The 23,647-nt window shown below is 43.8% G+C and overlaps 1 long non-coding RNA gene across 1 annotated transcript in view; it reads right to left on the bottom strand.

The window, feature by feature from the left end:
- LOC119650654 overlaps positions 1-23,647 on the bottom strand; it is a 155,719-nt gene that overhangs the window by 30,066 nt on the left and 102,006 nt on the right. Inside the window, exons 3-4 of the long non-coding RNA XR_005249348.1 lie at positions 18,583-19,165; positions 18,281-18,520 (exon numbers count right to left, since the gene is read on the bottom strand). This is a non-coding gene — a long non-coding RNA (uncharacterized LOC119650654). The remainder of the gene's footprint in view (positions 1-18,280; positions 18,521-18,582; positions 19,166-23,647) is intronic.

Genomic DNA, 23,647 nt, shown 5'->3' on the forward strand with positions numbered 1-23,647 from the left:
CTTGAGCCATCCGGACAGACTTCATTATTAACACAAACCTATCGATCTGTAACAGGAGCAGTAGACCAAATTCTTTTCCCCAGTCTGAAAAACTGTGAATATTGGGAGCTGGTCCTTAATATCATCCTACCAACCAACGGCCGGTCTTTTGGTTTAGAAAGCTCGAGAGTCTCTTATCAGATCCTATTCAGATCACAGTTGAATAGTTTGTAGTATATATCTCGCCGTAGAGGTCTCCAACCATTCCAGAGACCCCAAGATGATCGACTGGAGGAAGCTAGGTTAAGTTATATTGAACAAACTCCATTGTGCGCAAATGAGCAGCATTGGCACCAAAACCAACTGGAAAAGGCATTTCAAATAGCCTGCAAACTCTCGTGTACAGCAAAATACAACAAGAAAACATTGGCACCTTGATGGATTGAACCTTAGGTAGCGGACGAGAGAGATCTTCAAAATCTGCTAAAGGTATAAACATTGGCAGCAATGCGAGGACTGCCTCAAGAGGTACAAATCGGCCACCAAGAAACGGTCCTGGTTAGACTATTGTCAAAACATTGAAAACACCAACCGTTTTGCAAGACTCAGTAGGATTCTGGGCAAGGATCATGGGAGCCCAATCATCCTTAAAAAGTAAGAAAATTCCTGGATGGAATCTCCTGGTGAGACCGTGGAGCTGCTAGTCCATACGCAATTCTCCGCCAGCAAGTAGGACTATCAGTCGGAGATTTGCTTAGAGGTTATGCGGCACCAGCCGTGTGAGATTACCAAATTGGTAATTACCGAGGGTACAATCAATTAGGCTAAAAATAACTTCTCCGCATATAAATCTCCGGGCTTAAACGGCATATTACCCGTCATACTCCAGAAGCAAGAAGAAAGAGTTGACTTGTAGGGATTTACCGGAGTTGCACTTCTTTCAAATAGATACCATACTCCTAGAGATGCGCATGTGGTTTTCTGACCAAAAGCGGGCATTTTGAACCATGAGTCCGCGAAGGACGTTTTCTCAATTAGTGTGGCCTATAGAAGATCCCAGAACACGTGCTCGACATCCATTGAACAACAATCACGGAAAGGATACTCTTTTCAAATCAACGCGCCCACCTCAAAGGTAAATCCACAGAAACCGCTCTCCCCGAGGTAATTAGCACGGTTAAGCAGTCGCTATACTATAAGCAACACATCCTAGTCCTAGAAGAAGCATTCAAACACGCCATCAAAGAAGTTCCCACCAGAATAGGATTGGATACTATCTATGTTAAGACCAGGATAATCCTGTGAGCAAAAGGGTTCTGGTAGATAGTGATGTATGAAATTCTACTCCTATTGGACGGGAGCGAGGTGTGATGAATTCCCCCTTCGTTATCAGTGAAATTATAACGGTGCGTTCCGTAAGGTGAGCCTGTATCGAGACAAAGCTGATGCTATTTGCCACCAAAATAAGGAAATCCAAATTCCACCTTCCCTAGCTAAATAAGCAAAGGTTGCTCTTTATATTATGATTATAGTATAGTCTTCTTTGCCTGCAAGGGGACCTTTGCAAAGAAATGGGATCTCCCGCCGAGGATGGTTCTTTGGACGTACATAGCCGTAGTTTGTTCCATCTTATCGTATGGTTCTATTGCGTGGTCGCATGCGCTGAGTAAAAAGTACAATAAAACGAAGTTTAATAGGATCCAAAGGATCGCGTGTGCCCGGCAAATGTTCTCAATGTAGTGTTATACCTCCTCTGAATGGACATGCACATTAAATACATTGAAGCCCTACGGCAATAGTAACATCCTGGACAAAGTAACTCTGGGCATTCCCTACGAACGACGCCATAAGCTAGCCGAACTTCACGAGAAACTTTGTTGCCACTTTCCAAACCAGGACAGATTCTAAACCGGCGACATATTGCAAGGTTACAGTACAATATTCTTCACCGACCATTCAAAGATGACAAAGATGACAAAGATACTCGTAACTTAACTACCCCCGACTTCAGATAGCAAAGGAGCAGGTGATGCTAAATCAAGGAGAATCTAACCTGTCTATAACGAGACTGTCAATCGTTGTTAATATACAAGATTACGGCGAACTGCACGGGGCATTGCTCTGTAGAGGACGATGCCATCAGACCCAGCATACCCTACAATTCGCTACGTCGAAACTTTGGAGAGAAGGGAAAACCGTCAGGCTCTAACTAAAGCCAAGCCCCCAACGCTAAGTAAACAATTCCAGGACCTCAAAGAAATTTTTAGTTGCAGGGTGGGGGATCTGCTATTTTTCGTATATGCAACAGGCTGACTCTGAGGATCCATGCCGGCTGGACTCTGCTCCCCTTCCTGTTCCGGCTTAGCTTGATTTGCAGGATCAGGCAGGGAAGTATGTTGTTATAGTTGCTGGTAGCCCATCTCATTTTGATCAGAAGGGAAGAAGTCCATTTCCGTTTATTGGAGACGATAAAAACCATTATAGCGATCCCTACAGAACGAGAGGATAACAACATGCGGGGGCGTACCTCTAACACCACAGACCGCTACCTAGTCATGTTATATAATTATTTCCTGCCAGAGTTACAAAGACAAGATTGCATACCTTAAAAAAACCTGGAGTTATTTTAAGCAACATTTTCCTGGACGTCTGATTTCACTGTGCGGCTTTTACGTCGATGAACTACCTACTTTTGAAGTTCTTAGAGTAGTTTAGTTTAATTGAATGAGGGGATCTGCAACTAGAAATACTCAGACCTTTGTTTGGTCCATTGTACTAGCCTACAGTTCGCAAGCTTTTGACAATCTGAGAACATTCTCCAGAGGCTGAGAGTGTGCAAATCTTCGTAGAAGGAGTTGTCTTCATTTGAGGTCTGAGACCAAAACCGCCACCCCATTTTTTTCCGTAGTTTAAGGAGCGGTGTCCAGTTAAAAGCCTTACTTGGGTTTTTTTTTGTCCCACTCCTTAAGGGACAACAAAAATTCGAGTATAGCGGCCCCGGGTTCTTTCACTTCTTGCCGGCAAGAGTTCAAATTTCTCCACTCGGCTCCGTAAATCCTTGCAATTTCACCTTTTATAGTAAACTGGGCACTGGATGGCCAGATGCGAAAAACTGGCTCTGGTCCCACCGTTGTAGATCGGGACCCCTGGCGAGCCAGTCTATCACTTTCCTCATTGACAACAATGTTTGAGTGCCCTGGTACCCACATCAGGAGTGTTTCATTTAATCGTCCAAGTTTAAGCAGTTACAGGTGGCAACTCCACACGAACCAGCTTGATATTCTGTTGCTATTTAGTACTGATAATGCTGCCCGACTGTAAGAACAGATTTAAACGGTGTGACCCTGTCATTTTTGCCGGGAGCATTTTTCTGCTCCCAGGATTTCTGATATTGTTCGAGTCGAGATGTCATCCTAAATACTTGACTGTTTGCATCAGCTCGATTTCTGTTTGTATATATGGAAGGAGTTAAATGGCCATTTTACAAGTCCAGTGTTACTACTTTGCATCCCCGATTCTAATCTCTCGGTTGCGAGCTGTATGTAGCTTTCGACCCCAACATGAGATTTTGGATGCTGCCTGGAAAGTCCACTTCAGGCAAATGGTTCGCCGTTTCTTCATAGATTTCTGTATTCCTCCCGCCCTATAAACGTAGATAACCCACCTGCGTTATTTGACAAGGATTCGCTTCAGCTTTGAGTGCCTCAAGAGAGGTAGTCTCTTCGCAAAAGCATCTCCGTGATGATCGTTTAGCCGATCTTATGCTCTTCTATAGAGCTTTCTGTGCCTCTTAATACCGATTCTAGGCAGCGAATCAGACTTCAGAGCACCCTTGTTGTTCCCCCAGGTTTTGCCAAATCCGCGTTCCACCATGGTGTTTTGACCTTTTTGGCTCATGTTAGCTGTGATCATCTGGGTTCTGTTCTGAATTCCACCAATAGATTTGATGCGTCTCCCTGGTATCGTAACTCAGGCCACCCAATCTGTCTTCCGCGGATTGCGAAATGTAGTGGTTGGAGGTGGATCCATGCCCATTACGAAATAAATGCGTCTGTGATCCGTGAGTGTGATATCATTTGATACTCTCCACTCTCTGACAAGAGTTGCAATGTCAGGAGATATCACCGTAATGTTGGGCACCTATTGCCTAACCAGGTTAAAAAAAAGTTGATTCATTATCCCAACTGAGGATCTGCAGATCGATTGCTACCAGATACTCTAATAGCCTCAAGCCACTAGGGGTGATGTTGGAACTTCCCCAGCATATGTGATGGACGTTGATATCACATCCTGCTATTTCCCTATGCCTTTACTTTTGGCACATAAGATAGCTCTAATGAATATTCCACTTGCTCGTTGTTAGCCTGGAGGTCTTCTGAGACCACCATGTAAGATTGGGACTATCACTTCCGTTGTCATACCACAGTTCAAGCCCTTAACTACCTCGCCAACAACCCAGGATTCTTGTATGAGGGCGACGAATAATAAATGCAGCCGCCGCTTTACAAGGTTTTAAACTTATTCTAAGATGAAGATGTCGTAGGCAGCACGTTCCCTTCAATGGTTCTAGGAGCCGATACTTGTGACGTGACGGTTGCAAAACCCGTAGTACACCCTTCTTGATATCCGGTTCGCCGATAGTAAGCAAAGCTATCTAGCAGCATCTAAGTGAAAGGTGTTAAGGTTGCTCTGGCAACGAAGTTGTTCCAAAACCTCAGCACCATTACGCGCCTCTTCTGGAAGCCAAGAGAAGCATTTTTTGGACGATGGCAGCTCAAAAACCTTTTCCAGGGTTAGTCGCGCACCCTCCCACACATCGTTAAGGGAGGAGCTGTACTGCCGGAGCCACTCGTTCGTGTTTTTTCATCACAAAGTTTAGCAGTAACATTTTATGGCATACACCTACTGACTCAAAGCGAAACTTAATGTCTTGCGAGGATGCAGTCCTTAAAGCTAAAAGGAGCCTCCTCCTAAACTAGTTGCCCTGCTTAGTACCGTGAAAATATGGATTGGTGTCGCAGACAATCTATTGGGTTCGATAGCCTTGTCTGAAAATGAAGGCTTTTGTGTCGAAAAGTTGGCATTGTCCGAGGAACGCTGCCACTTTGGTTGCCCTTAGCTGCAGGTGCCAAGGATGCTCCTTTCTCCTCAACTTGGCATAGCCCGTGGGTTGTGATTTGCGCTGAGGCGGTTTGCCCGGTAGCGATTTACCGGAAAGCGGTTTGTCTGGAGCTCCATTCAAGACGTGCCATTTTCGACGATAAATTCTGTTTAGACAGACACTTTCTTGATGTGCTTCCGGAATTTTTGGCTTCATATTGCGTAACTCTTCTGACTTTGACTCAATCCAACCCCCATTAACCCTTTTCAATCCTCTTACCCATGGTCTCGTACAGCACAGGTAACGCAGAAATGATCGAAGTGCCTTTTGGGTGATTTGAACTTTATTTACACGATTTTGCAGCTAGGCGGTGCCTGAAGCATTGCAGGATTGTCTGTTAGACTAGGAATGCAGTTTTAATCGTAGAACACTTAGTTCTCCTTTCACATCCCCTTGGGCTATGGACATTTATGATCCTCCCAAAATAAATAAATATATAAATCAACAACGTAGTGAAATCGAGAATCCAACCCTCCAACAAATTAGGGATACCAACGTCAATTAATCCTACCTACTTTACTTTAGTTTCCGTAAAGCCGAAAATATATTTAATTACGTAAATTGAATCTAGACCAAAGTAAGCCTATTTTCGGAAAATAAACCAAAAAGTTTCCGAGTTTCCTTCAAGAAAATACAAATTTGTTTTCTTACTTCATATTCGTGACCTCGAGTCCCGTATTATTGGGTTCCCTTTGACAAGGCAAAACATCGTAGATAAATTCTGTAATACTTCGTTGGAAAACGCAATCAGGGATAAAATTGGAAGAACCAAAAGCACCCATAAATAGAAGGCACTTCTCTCTAGGACAACAAACAATCGTTACAATACCCGCCAAAACCAAGGCTCATCTAAAATCCGCACTTCCTAGAAATCCATTTGGTGTTACTCTGAACGAGAAACTTTCTACGATGTCCTTATTGAATTAATCACAACAACCTCTTATCAGTGAAGACTAAACTTTGTCCTTAAAAATTCCGCCCCGAAAAGTAATTGAATTCCAGCTAACATAATTAGTATGAGTACCTTCAACTGAGTGAGAATCACCGAATACTTTCGTCCTTATCGCGAAACCTTATTACTGTCCATGTTTTTCGTCGACTTCTACCGAGAACACAATTAACAAACTTTCTCTATGAATAACAAACATTTGAACAACAATAACACGAAATGATTAACAATGTACAGCAATCACTTTCTCTTTAGGGGGGGGTGAAAGATTTCTTTTGGTTTTGTTTTCAGGCTGTTGAATGGGGTTGAATAGTGGGAAATGGTTTCCTTGTGCTTTAATAATAGAAACGATTTTCTTTGTCCTCATTTTCGGAATTGTCATGGAACTGTCTCAGTAGACAATTTATTAGCTTTCATCATGTTTTGGCCCCAAACCACGCTCATACCAACTTCCAGTTTCTACCAGTGCAGAACTTTGAACCTGGTCCTAATTTGAGGAAACTGATCCTTATCCACCTAAAATCCGGTCCTTGACAAAGCTCAAACCGGTCGACTGAAGCAATTCATAATCTTGTATCTTAAGATATAAGCGACCTCTCAATTTCTTATGATTCAAGTTTGAGTGTTTTCTAATCCACTGAATTCCATTTCGAGACTTCTGGTGAACAATGTCCTTGATAGAGTCATTTAGGCAAAAACAAAGCAATTTATTAGAAAAGCCGTAAATAGAAAGGTACTTCTATGAATTGATTCTCAGAATAGATTGGCAGTTGGAAGATGAGTGAGAGACAGATATTTATGGAAGAGTATTTTAAGAGAATTATCAAATGGCATTACCCTGGGACAAAGGGGGTTTTAATGGTTCTCCCACCATTATAACGAGCAATCTTCCTCGTCAGCATCATCATCAACGGCGCAACAACCGGTATCCGGTCTAGGCCTGCCTTAATAAGGAACTCCAGACATTCCGGTTTTGCGCCGAAGTCCACCAATTCGATATCCCTAAAAGATGTCCGGTGTCATGACCTACGCCATCGCTCCATCTTAGGCAGGGTCTGCCTCGTCTTCTTTTTCTACCATAGATATTGCCCTTATAGACTTTCCGGGCGAGATCATCCTCATCCATACGGATTAAGTGACCCCCCCCCCCACCATAACTTATTGAGCCAGATTTAATCCACAACCGGACGGTCATGGTATCGCTCATAGATTTCGTCGTTATGTAGGCTACGGAATCGTCCATCCTCATGTAGGGGGCCAACAATTCTTCGGATAATTCTTCTCTCGAACGCGGCCAAGAGTTCGCAATTGTTCTTGCTAAGAACCCAAGTTTCCGAGGAATACATGTATGAGACAGATAATGCCTCGTTGCCGATCGTCAGGCATTGATTCACTGTCCCATACCTTGAGCACAAGTTGATGAACCACTTGGTGTAACTGGTCGCCTCCATATTTAACCAATTCGGCTGTAATTCCATCGGCTCCTGGCGACTTATGATTTTTTAGCCGATAATTTGCACGGACTGTTTCTCCTAAACTTGGTGGTGGCATTATCTATCCGTCGTTTTCATTTGGCGGGACCTCAAACTCGCCGATGTTCTGGTTGTTCAGTAGTTCATCAAAGTACTCAACCCATCGCTCCAATATGCCCATCCTGTGGGAAATCAGATTTCCCTTTTTGTCTCGGCAGGATGAGCATCGAGGTGTATAAGGCTTCATCCTGCTGACTTGTTGGTAAAACTTGCGCGCCTCGTGCGGTTGCTCCCCGTACTTTTCTAGTTCACAGACTTGTTGGTTCTCCCAGGCTTCCTTTTCCCCTCTGTGAAATCGCTTCTCCGCTCTACGGAGTTAGTGATAAGCCTCTGCGCGTGCCCGCGTTCTTGGAGAATGCAACAATTCTCGGTATGCAGCATTCTTCCGTTCCGTTGCTAGCTTACATTCATCGTCAAACCAGCCGTTCCGATTCTTTTTGCGGCTGGGGCCAAGTATGTTTGTGGCCGTATCCATGATAACGTTCTTCAGGTGATTGTGAAAATCATTTGTTGATGCTTCATCTCCAGGTACTCTGTTGACTGCGTTTATTGCGGCATCCATTTCCCTCTTAAAGGTATCGCGGAGGGTTGTGTTGTGGATGGCTTCAGAGTTCACTCAGAGGGGATTCTGGGTGGTATTGTTATTCGAGCTCGGTCTATATTGGCCCCCCTATATGTTCTGACATTCATCAAGGCTGAGAGGTGGCGGCTTCCGATCAACAAGTGGTCAGTTTGGTTGAAAGTGGTCACGTCTGGAGAGGCCCACCGTATGTTTGTGGACCGCTTTCCGCGCAAACCAGGTACTTCCAACAACCATTTCGTGTGACCCTGCTAATTGAATAATCCGCAGTCCCTTATCATTTGTTTTTTCTTGTAAGCTATGGGAGCCAACGTATCCCCTGAATACGGACTCCTTCCCTACTTGGCTGTTAAAATCCCCAAATATGATTTTAATAACATATCTGGGACAGGCTTCGAGGGCTCGTTCTACTGCCTCGTAGAAGGTATCCTTTTCCAACTCTGCAGTCTCCTCTGTAGGGCGTGAACGTTATTGAGCCTTATATTTCTAAACTTGCCTCGCAAGAGCAGAGTGCATTGCCGTTCGCTTATGGTTTCAAAGCCGATAACAGCAGGTTTCATTTTTTGGCTGACTAAGAAACCTACTCCGAGCACATGGTTTACTGGGTGACCGCTGTAGTATAGGGTGTAGCGGCTCGTCTCCAGGAAACCGGTCCCTGTCTATCGCATCTCTTGTAACGCTGTTGTATCAGCCCTATATTGGGACAGTGTACCGTCTAGCTGATCATCAGCTTTATCTCTGTACAAGGAGCGCACGTTCCATGAGAAAATGCCCAAATTGTTAATCCGTTATCATTGCCAGGTTCGTCGTTGTAAGATCCATCCTGTCCGAGGCTCCTTTCGTGGCTTCGTAATATCGGTTTTCCGTGTAGGGTTATCAGCCCTATCTAACCCCCAACCTGGAGGACCAGTTGGTATAATTTGTCCCGCTTTTAGGCGCGAGAGACTCGCCTTCATCCTTCTCCGTCTGCAGCTTCTCGTTATGAAAGAGCTCCCAGCGGTCACCACGTGGAAGTGGAGATAGGGTTTGGTAGTAGAGCCGTTGGTGTTGGTTCAGCAGGCATTTCCCAGGGTTTTATGCTCCATCGTGGGTACCAATTCACGTTTCGCCCTGGGACCTATACTACCCTTTGACCACTCTCACACATCTTCCTCAGGTTCTGCAAAAACTGCGGATTTACTTTGCATACTGGAAGAAGTAAGCAAATCAGTCAATCAATCTCAAATCAAACCGTGTGTGAAAAGGACCTACACTACAGGCACTTACGTTAGAACCCTTGAACCTCCATGTCCTTGAGAAATATATATAACTCTACTGACAGACAGTTACCATGCAGATCTGATTCTGGTCTTCTAATGTTCGTTTTTTTTTTCAAGAATTTCGGTCCCATCCCTAAAGGGGATTAAAAGTTTATGGTAGGGGTGGGGGGATCCCCATCTTCAAACCCGGTGAAAATTCTTTGCGTTTAAAAAATATTTTGATATATCAACCTCCCTTGCACATCGCGACGACGACTGCCTTACCAATAAGAGCAATAATGTTACGGAAATAGCCTCTCTTCAGGGAACTAATTTCAACGAAAACTGACCGCCACAATTCTTCGACGATATTAAAAAAATGAACCTTTTTCTTCTTACTGCGCACCGTCTTCATCCCCTTTCTCTAAGGGGTGGCGCTGATAAATTAAACGTACTTTTTACTTTTAAGTGGATGTAGCCGCTCCAATTTTTCAAAGGAATGGGGTTTAAAATTAAACCCTAGCGTTTCGACATGAAAATAGCCTTAATTGTGAGCGGGAATGCGCGTCGAAATTTTTTAACGGAAGGAAACTCCTCTTTCTCCTTTTTTCTTTCCAACTCCAGGCATCCTGGTTTTGGCCGAGGTACACCAATTCCATATCCCTAGAAGTTGACTGTCGTGATGACGTACAGCATCGTTCCATCTAAGGCAAGGTCTACCACATCTTCTTTTAGTACAATAAATATTGCCTTTCCGGGCTGGATCATATCCACTAATATGCAATCTATTAAGCTGGATTTTATCCATAACCAGATGGTCGAACATTATTCCGTGTGAATAAGGTAAAGTTTCTTTTCTGAGTAGAATATGTGAATGCGCTTATGCTCAGAGTGTTCGACTCCCACAACGGTACGCCGTCGGACTACCAACTAAACGCCTCCCCGTTGTCAGAGGACTAGCCTGGAACCGTTTTTCGCGTTACTTCGGACTAGCCGTTCCGCGTACTGGTCTTAGGGAGCCTTCAAGTCAGGGGATTCTTTTTACCAGGGTAGGAGGAAGGGAACTGTCAGTTTAAAGATCCCCTTATCATCTGTCAGCAAACCTCAGCATCTCTCTGACAATGTTAACTCGAGAGAGCTCCCCTGCATCTGAATTGCTGACGAATCCTAGCCCACCTTCAACAAAAAAGGTGCCATCGTTGTCGTCCATAACCCAATTGGAGAATAGAGAGAGAGAACCTCGATGAACTCTTAAAAGCTGAGTAAAAGTAGAGTGAGGTTCAGTTGCCAATCGGCACGGCAATCTATCTGCCCCTTGGCACGTTTTGCTTAGAGAGTTGGTACTCATTTAGTATGTATTTCCGTCCTTCACGAGCAAACACCTTCCTTCAGTCTTCTGCCTTGCGTTTGTGGCATGGCTTTACGTTCTTTAGCAAAAAGGGTGACAAGGATCACTCTCGCGATCACCATCACAATCAGTTCAGGGGCAATGCGATAAGCAGACGTCTCCCGCAAAGCTCTCCATTTCTATACTTGCGCAAAGAGGTTATGATACACCTCTTCGCCAAGAGCATCTGCCCAAACCTCAGCACTGTAGAGCAACAGCGCACACCTCAGCGTTATAGAGAATCAGCCCGAACCTCGGCGCTGTAGTGTGAAGCGTACAGCGTTACACTCATTACAAAACGTCGCCTGGTAGACATAGGACGCCCATTGTTTGCCGTTAGTCGACTTAAGGCCGAAGTTTTAGCTATAGCTTTGTGCCCTGTTGCTTTGATTTGTTCAAAAAACCCCAACTGAGAATCAATTAAAGGTAAAGATGGTTTTGACTCCATTTTCAACTTGCCGATCGATATGGAACGCAGGGTCGGGATTCTCTTTTTATTCAGGACACTTTGGTTTTTTCCAGTACCCAACAGTAAGTAGTCATTAATCCGCTTACCCGTCGTATGAATATGCCAACTCTCTTTGAACCTGCTTAGTAGTCTGTCTAGCAACAAGTGTCGGAACATAATCTGCTTAACCAATCAAGCGCGACTCTTCTGACATATCAGGTCTTCCGGAACTATCATAAGAAGTTTTTCAGCGGTTCGACCCTAGGATGGATCCCTATGCTACCCGCGACTTCTTCTTCATTCTCCTCTGGCCCTCTAGCATCTGATAGAACAGAGAGCCGTTTCTTAAACAACCCCTCAATATCCAGCGTACCTAGCATATCTTTCCATTTTGGGGACTTAAACGCATTTCTGACATCAAGCGTTACGAAAAGCACCACTCATCGAGTTCGGTGGCTCTGTGCTTCAGCTTGATGCACCGCACGACGACTTGTATGCCAGTATGGGCCGTGGATCTCCCTCACACCAGCGAGTCTACTAATGAGCTTTCAAGCATACTCCCGGCAATGACAAGCATACAGAATAATCAGTATGCAGTTGGCAATTTAGGGTCTCCTTTTCCTTTACTCTACTTAGCGCAAGTCTCGCCAGCTTCCAGTAGGAAGGTAAAATTACCTCTTTCAGGCAAGTGTTGAATGCGCCGAGCAGTAGGTCTGGATGATAATGGAATACCAGTTTATGTACCTTTCGGAATTTCAGACTTCTTTCGTCAACCCGTACGGTATGTGAAGGGAATAATGACCGGTCCATCTGTTCGGTATTAAGTGAACAGGGTTTCCGCAGAGTCCCAATTTTTCAAATTATCAGTTTTTGTAATCAAACTGTTGGGTATTCCAGGCCTTGCTGTCTCCTTCGCTGGGCGCTGTGGAGATCGACACATGTTCATACTGCGAGTTAAGGGCTTCCCTATATTCCGGGAATCTGCTTCTTCGCGTAATTAGCGGATGATTTACATACTCCTTCTTCCTATTTAGAAGTCTTGCTGATATAATTCTCAACACCTAACCGTTTGTCAAGCTTAGACAGCAGCGCCTTTCCACTCTACACAAATACTCTGACTTTTAAGTAGGCCGTTGAACCTGACGTTTAAGTCGATTTAATGATTTACTAAATATAACATTGAAACCTAGAGATATTTTCTCTATAATGTTTTTCGCATTTCCCGTGAATAGCCTTTGACTCTTAAGGACACCCCAAAATTAGTGATTTGAATCTCCTTCAGGATTTTCGCCTTTCTTAGTGATAAGGAAAGAAACCGATCCAGAAATTACTTAAATCGCACCGTGGATCGTTTGCTCTTTAACCATCTTGTGCATTGCATTTCCCAATCCTCCTGATACTCATCATCATGCTCTCGAGTTTGATGCCAGATCATACGCGCACCACTCTCCTGTCAAGCGCAATATCGAAGATCTAAGCTCAGTCCTAGCGACAATCAGCTGAACCCCTCCTCTCCCCATTAATGTGCGAACGAAAACTCAGCACTTTCTACGCCACTTTACCAGATCTTCATTCTTGCTACGTCCCCTCCCCTACTAAGTCCTTGCGCTCTTACCCAGTTTGCTTCACCATTAAAGTCCACACAAAACTTCATCAAAAACTTAATTAGAAAAAAGTTCCTATCTTCTCGAGCCTATACTGATTTCATTTTTTTTTTTAAAATATTTAGGCCGATATCTAACCATAGCCTAACTGGAACGCGGTGACCCCATAGCATCCTGATCCCATATTCGCAATCTTGCCCAACTATCTCCAACTTCCATCAAATTCTCTAGTTCCTCTGCGAACTCCTTACAACTATCTTCTGATTTACTCTACCGCTACTTTTCTTCAGTCTATGTTCCCTCTCCTCCCTCTTCTCTCTCCCAGTAGGCAGCCCCCCCCCCCCCCGTAATTCCCATCATTACCCCTTTTTCTGTCAAGCACTCCATTGGCAAGCTTGACGCCAATATTGATCTTGATCACGACGACCTTTCTAACCTTCTTTTCATTATAACTGGCCAGTCCATTTCCCTTTCCCTCTCCATTATTTTTAACAGGAGTCTTGAACAGAACCATTTTCCTACCCTGTAGCGATCGCACCTTTGCTGAGAATTGCCGTCCCATATCGTTCCTCCCCTCTTGTTACAAAATCTTGGAGAGGTATGTCAGCGACTGATTGTCCGCCCACTTTGGCCTCCACATAGTGAAAACACAGCACTGCCTCCAACCTCCTCGACTTCACCAACTTCGAGCCAAATGCCTAAAAACTGACACTGACTTTGCTAAAGCCTTCCATACAGTAAATAATAACACACTTTTGTCCAAGCTCACGTATCTGAGCATTCCCAAATCAGTAGTATCCTGGCTTACCTCTTCCTTTGCAATCGATCCCGCCGTGCCTCTTTTCATGTCTGTAAATGGGGCCCTCTATTATTTTTATTTTTATCAACGACCTTACCCCCTCCTTACTTGTCCCTATTTGCCTATATACTGTGTCTCCCTTCAATCTGATTTTACATATCCAAACCTCCTTAACTTTCTTCAATCTCTCGTGAGTATCCCCTGTGAACCCTGTGACCCCTAGGACACCACCTATTCGTGGTGAGGGAGCCTGTGGTAATTTACTAATCCACCAAGGGTGTCCAAAGATACATGAAGATGGAAAGAAAGGATTGCAACACTCCAAGTGGTAAGAAGTCACAGACTTCGAATCCACCCGCGACTTTGAGAAATCAATTCGTGGGCGAGGCACGCATTTTGGAGCCATCAAAAAATACATGTTCCTCACGGCGAAATCTGTGGAAGACACGCTCTCTTCAGTGGCAAACCTACACTCGGTGACTACGGTGCGGTCAGCCAAAAAGAATAGTAATGAGAGGAACTGAAAACCTGACTGCGGCCGGCTTGTCGGTAAGAGGTGCCTAACTCTTCTAAAATACGGGAGAGGAAGGCTTGGCTGAAGGAAACTTCAGCCATAAAGGAGAAGGGACTACAGGCTTCCCTGTCAGAACCTCCTCCTGCGCCTGTACCTGTAAGACGGAAGAAAGGGAAGCTGGTAATGTGGATGCAACTGGTCTAAAGCCGGTATATGAAAACAGATCCATGCAGCCCGGACACCATAAACCTGGGAGCGCTCCCAGCTAACGACAATGAAAGCCACTGCGAAAGAAGGCGAAGTTTCTAGGGAATGGGGACATGGACGTTGTTACACCACCAAGTGTGGCAATATCCGTAGAAATCAGACACAAGAAAACGGAACTTTCGTCGGAAAGTGAGGACAAGCTGGCAACCCCGGTGAAACCCACACTGAAGGCAGCAGACTTTTCAGTTAGCGGCAGTTTTCATATTCAGACTGCACTTATGACTACAAGCATAAGAGCTAGTCAAATTAACCAGAAGGCATGCCAAAGCTTTTATCCATCTACTGGCGGCAAGGCTGGCAAAATTGCAGGACTCTCCTTATATATTGCTGGTTCAAGAGCCATGGGTTCGCTTGAACAGAATCTGTGGTATTGGATCTGTCAAGGGGACTAGGATCTTCTTCGATAAAAGATCCTCCAGACCTGGGGCTTCCGTTTTGATGTCAAAATTATTAAAGGCCACTATCCTGAGACCATTCTTTTCCCAGGACCTGGTTGCGGTCAACTTTCAATACCAGGTTAATGGTAAGAGAAGAAACGTCACAGTTGCTTTTGCTCAGTTACTCTATGATTATTTTTGCCCTCCAACGACGCAAAATTTAGCTTCCTAGGCAAGGAGAATCCCCTTGGCGACAGAAGGTCAATTGGAAACTCTAAATCGCACACTTTTAGAGTGCTTTGAAGAGGCTTGTCCTATTTGTCAAGTTGGACTCTCTTACAAAGCCGGGTAGTACTTTTACAAACTCCAGAATTGAGTGTGTACAGACTCTCTTGGAACTACACCACCGGGGAAAGCAGGTCTCAGAAGTGGGAAGAGGAGAATTGGCGGTTTCTGCAAGCCCTTCAACACGGAAATGTTGCAAGGGGAATTGGGATATTGCGAGAGCGGTTGTTACCAATTACCAATACTATAATTTGAACACTTCAAAGCACCTGGTATCGATGGCATCTACCCAGCGATGCTATAGGAGGGTACAGAACAACTTCTAAGAAATATTTTTCGAGGATGTCCTGCTCTGGGCTACGTGCCTTCTTGGCAGAAGGTGAAGGTAGTCTTCAGGCCAAAGCCTGGGCAGATAACTATTCAAATCCAAAAAACTTCAGGCAAATCAGCTTAAAATCATTTTCGCTGAAATGTCTGCAGTGACTGGTTGAGCATTACATTAGCGAGAAGGCGCTAAGGTCGCACCCATTAAATGAAAAACAACATGCTGACCAACGTGGAAAGTCCCGTGAGTCTGCTCTTCATTCTTTGGTTTCAACTTCAACTCTCCAAAGAAGTGAAATATCTGGGAGTTACTCTAGACAAAAAGCCTTTTTGAAACCAACATGAAGAGATAAAGGTGAAACGAGCTCTCACAGCTTATGTGTAGGGAGACCTTCGCCTCGACATGAGGACTTAGGCCTCAGGTAGTAATGTGGATATATGTTGATATCATTAGGCCGATGTTCGTTGATGCATCCGTTGGGGTGTCAGTAGCATTGGCTGATGCTGTTATCTAAAATTGAGAACAAGCTTCCCATAATGACTGGTGGCGAACTCTTAATGCTGCTAGACACACCAAACTTTTCCTGTCAGAACCCAACAAACATACTGCAAAGTTTATCCTGTCGAAAAGAAGTATTGTGGGCATTCTGACAGGTCATAATTCACTAGCTGGGCATATGTTCAGAATAGGAATTACCCAAGATAATGCGTGTCCATCCTGTAATTAGGAAGTTGAATCCACGGAACATTTTCTATGTGATGTGCTCCAACTGCAGTGGGTAGCATCACATTCACTAACGTCAAGTACAATGGACCACTAAGGTCTGAATGCTCAGAGGCTTTGCCTCTCCCCCACCTCAAACACACACGCATTACAAAAGATGCATGCAAATTCACCAATTCCTTCTTCCTTAAAAGAAGTTCCCTCATGTGGACAACCACTCCCGCCTCTCCTCTGCGAACCTCCCGCTCCCACAACAGCACAGAACTTATTTGAATTTAAGCACATTTTTCAAATGTTTGTCAGGTGTGATAGACTGCTCCGCCTTTAAACTTTCCTTCTTTCAGTAGTTTTAAGCATAGGTTAAGGTCGTTGCTTTCTCCTCCTTCTGCGGTCAATAAGTAACTGGAGTTTACTCTGTTTATTTTCCGTCAATAAATAAATAAATTACAAGATCCTCTCATAAGTTCATATCCCGCACAAGACTACTGAAATCGTCTCCGCTTGTTAATCGTTCTTTTATCTCATCAACACCAGTTTCGTCATTCAATGAAGATTCAATCTAAATTTGAGTTGCTTGGTAGCCACTATATGTAAATACGGTGATTAATTGTGTAGGAAGCGGTTCCTCACTGGTCACATGCATAACATTGACCAAAAATACCTGATCCCTGCCTTGAGAAGTACATACATTTCGAACATTAACGAATACTTTTCTCATCTTTTGTCACGGCGGAAGCTTTCACCTCTCTCATCCTGTACCAGTAAAACAAAACATCTCCTTATACAATAGATGCGAAGAACCTCCTGGATGGTCTTGTCTCTTCAGACATAAATCGCTGCACTATGTGCCTAGTTTGGACCCAAACACTACTAGCATTATGGCGAATGTGTCAATGTCCTTTACAGGGACAGTCGACAGAAGTAGCACCTTGACTGCATCGCAACGATTGAGCCTTATTCATCTCTTATTGCTCGACATGAGTCGACGTTTTGTCTCCTTTTTCACTTACATTGAGTGTAATTCGAATCAGCTGTATTATCCTTCAATAGATATGTCGATATATCCTGATTAATGATAGACTACGAAATTTGCGAAAAAATGGCAGTGCAAAATATGGGGGAGATATTTATATCTCAATTAACGATTGATCTAGTTGACACATGATATGTCCCTTACGTAACTATCAAGTTTAAAATAACATTCTAAATCAATATCGAAAAACGCATATCTTGCAAAAATTCGCCACTTGAATCACGGCAATGCCTTCGAGCACGTAAGCAGATTGTAATATCACCGCCTTCAAGGATGTTATCTTGTAAGAAGGCCGAGAGGCAATAAAGTCATTTATTATTTCACATAAAGAAGGAGCTGAAATTGCCGTGCTCCCATAAACTGCAATATTTTGTGGGCAATATTATGTTCCAAAATTATATTCGTTCGCTATTTCAGGCACGAAAACCTACATTGACCTTTTCATTAACGTCTGCAAGCCGCTATCCTTGCCACCTTTCACCGACAGGGAAGGTTCACATCATTACTGAAAACAAACAGTAAAGCGGACAGTTTATGTTCAGTCATAACCAGATTCATTCATCCAAACACCTCCTACGTGTACCTTGGAAAAATATTGAGTCGTCCTCGCACAACCCTCCCCATCGTCCTTAGTACATTGTATAGACCAAGGAGCACCGACAATTCATTCATTATATTAGATTATCTAGAAACATGCCGAAAGGGGGTGGAAATGTATGCAAGGATGTATTCATAGTTATGTGAGGATGGACAACAAGCGAGTTCATTAGGTCCTAGCAGGATATGCATGAAAATAAAGAAAAGTTCGTGATGAGTGGAATGGAAATGTATAAGTGGCATAACAAGTAGCTCGTTAGGGATTATGGCGTCATAGCCGAGGGTTTACCAGCTCATCTAACCATGTGGAAAACAGAAAAAGTGCTGCGGACATTTGCTGGAATGCCACCTAAAACGTTTTAAGAGCGTCAACGGTGCTTGCGGGAAGTATGAAGCAATGAAGTCAGGACTTTTATGACAGTATTCAGAATAATCTAGAAGCGTTCTCATTCCCAGGACAATATGTAGTTTTTTTGAATTACCTCAATATTGACGTTGAAACCATTCCCTTGAGACGATCAAGAAAAGACATCGTTTGTGGATACCACAACACTCAATTCTGAAAATCGTCGGAAGATATGATGTTGAGCTCATGACTTGTAAGAAGGAAACTCGAAGTTCCCAGAAGTTCCCCAATGTATTTGACTGTGACTCCTTGTTATTCTTGAAGTCCCCTCCGTGGATAGTGTTTTTATTGCTTTTGTCTTCCTTCGGTCTTTGTTCTGGAAGTTTAATGGAAGAGGGTAAATATCATCTATAAAGCCGAAAAAAATTAGGGTCTCACCTTCAATCTGGTCCACTTTACTGTACGTCATCTAATGCAGGATTAAATGTGGGCGTGCAATTCAAGTTCCAAATTCGTAATCCTTTTTCTATTGTCATGGTCACCGTTGTATTTGCGACCCAATTCGAGACTAATTTCAAGCTCGAAGACAATATTATACTGTCAGCAGATAGTCAGCCTATTGCACAGTCACCAAACTGAAGGATCAGTCGGGTCATCTCCGTTTTACGATGCAGAGTTCTCCTCTGGCACTTTGCATTATCCAGAGGTTTCTAGCGGTGAGAGTAGGAGCTGGTGGTATGGATGCGAATTAGGTGCATTAGCCGTACCTTTCTTGACGATTACAGTGCAAAACCCCCCGAGACACATAATGCCCTTCAACCCTCGAAAAGACATTTTACTTGACGAGCATCTGCTTGGACTGAAATGCAGAATTAACCGGATAGAAGAACAGCTGGACTGGAGTCAAGCAACCGTTGGTAATGTCGTTTGCCATACGGATGCACCTCCAGTTGATGTTTTGATGAACCGTGGTGTTAAGAGCGAAGTTAGATTCCCGGGATTCGAAGACTTTTTTCGGAACCTGCAAAGATAAGACATAGATGAATTTTGTATTTGCTGAGTCTCTAGAAGTTTTGGATCCTAAACTGTAGGGAGGGCTATTCTAAATGAATTATCATTGAAAACATAATTCCTGCATTTGTAAGACTGGCATTGCCAAATTACAGTTTACTGCCCCCCTCCACAATTAACTTCGCTTGTCCTGTGAAAAGAAGACCCCAACTTTTCAGTTCCATTAATCAGTCTGATCCTTCACATCGTATAGGTGTCAAACCCAAGAAGACCGAGACGAAATTGGCAACTATGGCGAATATAATATGATCCATTGTCGGCGCACCTTCCGCTTGATACCAACACAGAGACAACCTTCTGGAAGACAACATAACGTAATGATAACAACGCGACTGCTTAGCCTGGTGGCCTAATTAACATTTTGTTTAAGTGAATTTTGTGAGAGAAAATACTCAAATCATCGCATGAAGTGCAATAAATCGCAAATCAAATCCATTGAAACTAATAAAATTTTTCCTGTTTGACATTCCTGCTCAGAGATCTTGAAGGTCTGCTAGTTTAATTACAGGTGGCAAACCCCTTGTGCTATGATTATTGCGGGTCTTATTTACGGTCCAAGCTCAAAACCCCAGTACTGGTCGCCTTTGGGTGTGGGCGAGCAGGCTCGGATATCCCCCCACCGCAGTGCCTTGGTGGTGGACAACTTGACCAGCGAGGCTTCAAATGCTATAAGTGATTTAGATTTGGCAAAAGAGGTGTTCAAGCGAAGCAATACCTTGACAAGAACACCTATAATGAAGGTGAAAAGTAATGTTCTGAAAAGAAATCTGTCTAAGAAGGACGACCGTAGATACTCCAAGATCAAGGTATTGCCCCTTTCAGGAGAAGTTCTTTAATTTTTCGATCTCCACCAATGGCAAAGTCGGCAAAAAATTAAAGTCTGGAAAGCACATTAAATGCCAATTTTGACGGAGGGTTTAGAAAGATAAACAGCCCAAGGCTCACAGAGAACAGTGCCCTGACGTGGATGAACTACCCTTCAAGCAGCTTGGAACAAAAATAATTAAACCGTCCGAGTTTTTCAAAGACAAGCCCAACGTCCATCAAACCATCAAAAACATGGTGAAAACCAGTAGGGACCTATATAATAGACCATAGAAGGAAGAAGAAGAAAGAGCACCCTTGCAAAAGCTAAAACCGATCGTCCAAACAGTGTCAGAAGCGACCCAAGTGATACCTAATCGAAGCGCCATGGGCCTAAAAGAGTTCGGAGAGAGAGATAATGATCCTCTGAAGAATCACTAGGCACCTAATAGGAAAATGGGCACACTTCTGTTCCGAAGACTGCAACTATGAGTTCCGAAGGGAAGAAGCATGTACCCCAAGTAAGATCATCGGTACCCGAAGGGAAAGCTAAGGGAACCGAAAATGGTGGATGAACCAAGGTCATTCACAAAGGCGGAGAAGAAAGCGAAGTTGCGAATTCATCATCATCATCAACGATGCAACAACCAGTATCTAGTCTAGGCCTGCCTTAATAAGGAACTCCAGACATGCCGATTTTGCGTCGAGGTCCACCAGCTCAATGATACGAATTCGCCCAGAAAAAAGTGTTACCTTCAGCATGGGAAAACTGTCATATGCTGAGATAGTAGAAAAGGTCAAAGCTTACTTCAACCTAAAAGGTCTTGCCGGGAATGTCAGCAAAATCCGAAGGATCTAGGAAGGTCATGGTTGAATTGAACAAATCCAGTTTAGGCAAAACTGAAGGTTGTAAACAAGTTAAAAACTCACTTAAGGAAAATTCCGCAGTGCGTGTCCAAAAACATAGAATCTTTATATACTGTACATACCTTACAAAGTACGGGCAGAGCCATGCAGCAGGGAAATAACTTACCCAAAGTCGGGATGCACTTCAGGCTGGCCTACAAAAGCATTGAATGAGTAAACCTTAATAGAACCGTGGCTAGATTAACCTACTAAGCTGACCATCCAACGAACCAAGAGCTAATGATTTAACGTGGTCTGTTCGGAGCGAATGTGAACCCGTGAGGAAGCGTTTTTAGAATTGTCATCGCATGATTCAGAGGTCGGTCATCTCTGAAAATCACGTGGTCTACCCTTTTTTGAAAACAATCCAGGGTCTGTAGCACTGATACCTTTCAAAAATCTCTGAATATGACGGTAATTCATGCAGTAACTACAAATGAACTGTTGTAGCTCTGGAGTAAAATAAGCGAAAAAACCCCGGGCCAGACGGAATACTGAATAAGCCCCTTAAGATCGCCGTAAAATCTGATCGCTGAGTTGTTCAAGGGGTTCATATCCGAGAGGATATTTCCTGCAGCATGAGAGAACAGAAAATGGTACTGTTGGCTAAAGCTAACAAACATATAGCTGAGCGATCCTCTCCTTGATTCATATGTCTTCTAGACACTATGGGGAAAATGTTTGAGCGGGTAATCTATAAAAAGAAAGTCTAGAAGAGGTACTGGTACCAAAAAACGCCTCTCCCTACGGCGACGGGTAAAGTAGAATCGATCCACCACGTCAGCTGGAAGTAATCACAGTGCTTCAACCCGCCAACGTTCGGTAACATTTTCGCTAGTGCCGCGATGGTACTAGCAGCCTATTGACATGCATACTCTAGATGCTCCATGGAATATCAATCAGCACTCCCCGGTATTCGATACCCGGCTTCAAGACAACCGATTGGACACCAACTTTCATTCTGACAGTGTTCTTCATTTTGCCACTGTCTCCACTGCGTAGACCTCCACACTCTCTGGATATTTTACTGTAATAACTACATCCAGGTTATCGGCAAATTCAGCAATCTTAACATCGTCTGGGATGAGAGTAATTTCTGGATCAGACTCGTTAAACACTGAGGAGCACCTATGTAAACGAACGTCCCTTCAATTTGCTTACAGATGGCAAAGTTGAATTCATTTTTGAACTCATCGCGTCTTTTGTCAGATTCGCCAGCATGATTACCGCATCTACGGAAGAGTGACGTTCCGATAAGACTTTCCTGCTTTCGATGATGAGGAATATCATATTGTAGATGGCTCTGAACAACGTCTTCCATATGATGCTGGATCTACAGGTGGCTTATTGGGTTTGGGGAGCAACACCAACTTTTACTTTTTCAACTGAGCAGGGAGTATTCCTTCATCGTACTGAGTATTCACTCCCAGCTTCAAAGCTCTATTAGAAATATCATCAAAACCAATGGTCTTGTTGTCAACGACCCCAGCACATATTTTCCCCAGCTCCTCCTCGTTTAATGGCGGTACCACGCACCAGTTGACCCAGCCCACCGTTTAGCTTCAGCTGTCTTGACGGTGAGGAAATAGAATAGAAACAATCTCTTTTAGAAGACATCACAAAGTCACTTAGGGTAATTTTTGCAACTTTTAGGTCATACACGAAAAGTAGCATGACAGAAAAGCAGGATCAGTTCTTCCTGCTTTACGCCTATTCAACAATGCATTCAGTAGCAGTGTCATCATTTGCATAACAAACCCGCTGCGATTATTTTCACATGTCAAGCCTTAGCAGAAGTAGGAAGCGTCCGAGAGATCCACCCGCTGCCCCTTGTATATTATAGAGCAGGGAAAGGCCTCCAGATAACCTGTCAATACCAAGAAGTGGAAAAGGTTTCCGTAGAACCTCTATTTATCGGTTGTAATGAATTTGTTTGAATGCTACGCCCAGCGTAAGATTATACGCTACTCTTTCCGAAGCCTTCCAACTTCCGTCGCCCACCAATGCACAGAAGACATTTCACGGCGGCAAGCCCTTCGGGGCATGGAAACCCCCTATCGTTTCGAGGTTCATAACTGAATGACAGTAACGTAACTCCGCCGGTCCCAAGTACTTCAACGACTTTTTTATTGTTCACCTTCACTCCACTCTATGCACAGGCGGGTTACTAGACTAGTCTACACCCAAAAATAGCATTAACAACTTCCTCCGAAACTTACCATCCCTTCATTGACGACTACAGTGATTCCGATACAAAGCTTACGTTAGAAACGCTTCCTTCGCAACTTGTGCACCGGATTGTTGGCATGGATCTAGAACTTAAAACTGCTAGCCCGCCCTTCACACCATTTTCAGGATTCGTTTCCTTTTGGGGTGTCCATTTAAACGATATGACACTAAAGTCTCTTCCAATGTATATTCGCTCTTTCATGCCCAAGCATAGCATCAAGCCTGCATCGAAAGTCCGGTATCATCCCATTTGACGTCAGACTGACGCTGAAAAAAATTTTCAGCCTTTTCTGTAAAATAGTCAACATTTTGAACTTCCAAAGAACACACAGGTTCTAGCCTCTTCTGTCCTAGCTGCACTTGGTATGGCCGGGACACGTTGTTCCTTTTCACCCTTCTTTTTTTGGATACTGGAAACTTTATCCGGGTCGTCTCCTATAGATATACCTTTCTCCTTTCCAATAAACCTTCCAGTTCCATCAGGCCATTTTGC

Source organism: Hermetia illucens, chromosome 3 (genome assembly GCF_905115235.1).
Source record: "Hermetia illucens chromosome 3, iHerIll2.2.curated.20191125, whole genome shotgun sequence".
Lineage (NCBI taxonomy): Eukaryota > Metazoa > Arthropoda > Insecta > Diptera > Stratiomyidae > Hermetia > Hermetia illucens.